Source organism: Penaeus vannamei, chromosome 13 (genome assembly GCF_042767895.1).
Source record: "Penaeus vannamei isolate JL-2024 chromosome 13, ASM4276789v1, whole genome shotgun sequence".
NCBI lineage: Eukaryota > Metazoa > Arthropoda > Malacostraca > Decapoda > Penaeidae > Penaeus > Penaeus vannamei.
In genome coordinates, this window is record NC_091561.1 from 9,836,081 (window position 1) to 9,841,080 (window position 5,000).

Consider the following 5,000-nt stretch of genomic DNA (forward strand, 5'->3'; position numbering starts at 1 on the left):
CTTTGTCTCATATGTGTGTGCATATATATATATATATATATATATATATATATATATATATATATATATATATATATATATATATATATATATATATATATATATATATATATATATATATATATATATGTATATATATATATATATATATATATATATATATATATTTGTGTATATCTCTATCTCTTTGTCTCATATGTGTGTGTGTTTCACCAAATTGTTAATCCCAAGCTCCCATAATAATCTTACATAAGCATGTACGCCTCGTACATATATTCTTTGTCAACCTTTGTTATTAAACGTTTATTATATTTCATTATCGGAAAGAGGTGAAAATGGGAGCTATACATGTTTAATTGAATTTCATACCTGATGATGCGTCAGTTATCATTTAATTCATAATTAATTAAACTTCTGAGGAGAGATTGACAAAAAGTCCTCAGTAAGTGATTCCATGACCGCGTAATGGCAAAAGTCAGTCTCAATTAAATGTTATGTTGCTTGTTCTGTTTATCATTTAAATATGTTGCTTGTTTTGTTTATGTGCTTCCTATACGTATTTTTGCGATACTAATTTATTATTTCCCGATGAAAAAATCACGTTTTTTACCATATTTGAGGTATTTATAAGGTTAAAATGAAGTGATGGGGGTAACTTGTGTTGATTAGTGTTATGAGTCTTTGTGTGTGTGTGTGAACATATATATTATTTCCATATATACGCGTTGATATAATTCATATGATTATAATGAAAACAAGAGCTAAAAACAAGCCTCCTATTCTTCAAGTAAACAATGCCCTCCCCCCCCCATCACCCTCCCCCCAGCACTTAAGGAACAAGTCCCTCCATTGTGTTTGTTTTCATCAACCTTCCTCCGGCCCCTTCACTCCCCTACTCCACTTCCTCCTTTCCTCCCTCCCCTCCTCCTTCCTTCCCTTTTCCTCCTCTCCCTCCCTTCTCTTCTCCCTCCCTTTTCTTCTCCCTCCCTTTTCTTCTCCCTCCCTTTTCTTCTCCCTCCCACTTTTCTTCTCCCTCCCTTTTCTTCTCCTCCCCCTTTTCTTTCTCCCTCCCTTTTCTTCTCCCTCCTTTCTTCTCCTCCTTTCTTCTTCCCTCCCTTTCTTCTCTCCTCCCTTTTTCTTCTCCCTCCTTTTTCTTCTCCCTCCCTTTTCTTCTCCTCCCTTTTCTTCTCCCTCCTTTTCTTCCTTCCTCCGCCTTCTTCTCCCTCCCTTTTCTTCTCCCTCCCTTTCTTCTCCTTTTCTTCTCCTCCTGCCCTTCTTCTCCTCCTTCTCTTCTCCCTCCCTTTTCTTCTCCCTCCTTTTCTTCTCCCTCCCTTCTCTTCTCCCTCCCTTCTCTTCTCTCCTCCTTCTCTTCTCCTCCCCTTCTCTTCTCCTCCTTCTCTTCTCCCTCCCGCTTTTTTTCTCCCTCCTTCTCTTCTCCCCTCCCTTCTCTTCTCCTTCCCTTCTCTTCTCCCTCCCTTTCTCTTCTCTCCACTTCTCCATTCTCCCTCCCTTCTCTTCTCCTCCCTTTAGAGAGTGTTCTCCCTCCCTTCTCTTCTCCTCCCTTCTCTTGAGTCCCTCCCTTCTCTTCTCCCTCCCTTCTCTTCTCCCTCCTTTTCTTCTCCCTCCCTTCTCTTCTCCCCTTCTCTTCTTCCCTCCCTTCTCTTCTCCCCTCGCTCTTCTCCCTCCCTTCTTTCTTCTCCTCCCTTCTCTTCTCCCTCCCTTCTCTTCTCCTCCTTCTCCTTCCTCCCTCCCTTCTCTCCCCCCTTCTCCCTTCTCCTCCTCCTTCCTCCTTCTCCCTCCCTTCTCTTCTCCTCCCTTCTCTTCTCCCTCCCTTTTCTTCTCCCTCCCTTTTCTTCTCCCTCCCTTCTCTTCTCCCTCCCTTCTCTTCTCCCTCCCTTCTCTTCTCCCTCCCTTCTCTTCTCCCTCCCTTCTCTTCTCCCTCCCTTCTCTTCTCCCTCCCATCTTCTCCTCCCTTCTCCTTTCTCCCTCCCTTCTCTTTTCCCTCCTTTCTTCTTCCCCCTCCTTTCCTCTTCTCTCCCCTTCTCTTCTCCCTCCTTCTCTCTTCCTCCCTTCTCTTCCTCCCTCCCTTCTCTTCTCCCTCCTTCTCTTCTCCTCCCTTCTCTTCCTCCCTCCTTCTCCTCTCCTCCCTTCTCCTCCTCCCTCCTTTCTCTTCTCCTCCCTTCTCTTCTCCCTCCTTCTCTTCTGCCTCCTCTTCTTCCCCCTTATCCCTTTTCTTCTCCCTCCTTGCCTCTTCTCCCTCCCTTCTCTTCTCCTCCTTCTCTTCTCCTCCCTTCTCTTCTCCCTCCCTTCTCTTCTCCCTCCCCTTCTCTTCTCCTCCTTCTCTTCTCCCTCCTTCTCTTTCTCCTCCTCTCTCTTCTCCCTCCCTTCTCTTCTCCTCCTTCTCTCTTTCCCTCCCTTCTCTTCCTCCCTCCTCTTCCTTTTCCTCCTCCCTTCTCCCTCCCTCCCTTCTCTTCTCCTCTGCTTCCTCTTCTCTCCTCCTTCTCTTCTCCCTCCCTTCTCTTCTCCCTCCTTCTCTTCTCCCTCACCTTTCTCTTCTCCCATCCCTTTTCTCTTCCTCCCTTCTCTTTGCTCCTCCTTATCTTCCTCCCTCCCCTTTACTCTTCTCCCTTTTCTCTCTTCCTCCTTCTTTTCTCCCTCCCTTCTCCACTCCTCTTTCTTCTCCCTTTTCCCTTCTTTACCTTCTCTTCTCCTCTTCTTCTCTTTATCCTCTCATATATTCTCCCCATCCTTCTTCTCTCCTTCTCTTCTCCTCCCTCTCTCTTCTCCCTCCTTCCTCCTTCTCTTCCTCCCTCCCTTCTCTTCTCCCTCCCTTCTCTTCTCCCTCCCTTCTCTTGAGAGTCCTCCCCTTTCTTCTCCCTCCTCCTCTTCCTCTTCCTCCCTTCTCTTCTCCTCCTTCTCTTCTCCCTCCCTTCTCTCTTCTCCTCCCTTCTCTTCTCCCTCCTTCTGCACCTCCCTTCTCCCTTCTCCCTCCTTTCTTCTCCTCCTTTTCTCCTCCCACTTTCACTTTTCTTCTCCTCCCTTTCTTCTCCTCTCCTTTTCTTCTCCCCTCCTTCTCTTCTCCCTCCCTTCTCTTCTCACTCCCTTCTCTTTCTCCTCCTTCTCCTTCTCCCTTTTCTTCTCCTCCCTTTCTTCTCCTCCCCTTTTCTTCTCCCTCCCTTTCTTCTCCCCTTCCTTTTCTTCCTCCCTCCTTTTCTTCTCCCTCCCTTTTCTTCTCTCCTCCTTTTCTTCCTCCTCCCTTTCCCTTCTCCTCCCTTTTCTTCTCCCTCCCTTTTCTTCTCCCTCCCTTCCTCTTCTCTCCTCCCTCTCCTTCCTCCCCCCCCTTTCCTCCCCCTCCCTTCCCTCCTTCTTCCTCTCCTCGCCATCCTCTCCTCCCCTCCTCTTCGCTCCCTCCCTCCCTCCCTCCCTCCCCCTTCGTCCCCCCCTTCCTCTCTTGCCCTTGTCCTCCCTCCCCTCCTTTGGCTCTCTCCCCTCCCTCCTCCCTCACTCCCTTCCCCCTTCACCCTCTCCTTCTTCCCCCTCCTTCTCCCCCTCCCTTCCTTTCCTCCACTTTCCCTTCTTCACCCTTCTTACTTCCCCCTCCTCCCTCCCTTCCCTTCTTCTCCCTTTTCCTTCACCCTCCACTTCGCCACTCCTCCTTCTCTCTCTCTCCCTCCCTTCCTCCCTCCCTCCCAGCAACCCCTTCCTCCTCCACCCCGCGAAAATACCCCCCCCCTTCCGACGACCCCCCCCCCCAAGCAACCATCTCCCGGGAGGCAGCCCAGGGAGGGATGGGCGGCGCTGATATCACGCCTGGATATCTCAGGATAACCAGCCAATTACCCAAGGATCATTGCCTTCGTCGGTCTGCTCCATTACCCTCCCTCACTCCCTTAGCTGCTGCTGCTGCTCCTGATCTCCGACCGCGGGGCTTCGGCTGTCTCGCGCGTGAGAGAGGGAGAGGGAGAGGGTTGCTGTGGCAGGGCGGGGATGGCTGTAAAAACACTTGGGGAGTAGGGGATAGGGTCTTCAGTATCAGTAGGGGATAGGGTCTTCAGTATCAGTAGGGGATAGGGCCTTCAGTGTCAAAAGTGTGGTAAGGTGAGGATGTGTGTTTACCACGGGAGAATGAGGCCCTAAGTATCAGTTAAAATATCAGGAAAGGGGGAGGCTCCTTGTTCAACACCTGGGACACAGGGATAAGGACTTTGTTAACAAAAGTGTGATAAGGCGAGGGTGTCCGTTTAACACTTAGGGAAAGGGTAATAGGCCTAAAATAGTAATAGTATGGTGAGGTGAGGATGGTTGTTTAGCACTTAAGGAAAGGATGATATACCTAAAATATCAAAAGCGTGGTAATGCCATAGTAATCAAATGGAATGTGGAAGAGCGAAACTGTCTGTTTAATACTTAGGAATAATGTTTTAAGATACGAAGAGCGCGGTAAGTTTGTGTTTTCTCTTCTTCTATTTTAAAGACCTATTTATAATGACGTATGTGATAGAAGACTATACTATTTTTTGTATCAGGTGTGCAGTAATAAACACGAATATGGAAATAACGTTATTTGAAAGAAAAGAAATACTAAAAAGAAGAAACCACGGGAATGTGTCAAAGCAAAAACAACCGAGAAACAACCGCAGAAAACACACACACACACACACACACACACACACAACACACACACACACACACACACACACGTTGCCCGCTCCCCCACAGAGGACACCGCCCGCCCTACCTCGCAACCGAGCCACGGCCGAGCGAGAAAGGAGCCGCCCATCCCAGGTTCTTTATTCACCAGCATCCTTCGCATCCCGCAGCCTCGTGACGTATGCTGATCCCGTCGGCGGCGCGCGTGTCTAGCATCCCTGATCCTTCTCCGAGCTGCGATTATAAGATGCCACTTGTAACGTAATTTTCCCAAAGCGGCCGCGCGCCCTTAGGCTGCTCCCGTGGTCTTCTACGGCAGGAAAAAGAGGAGGGAGGGAGGAAGGAGGGAG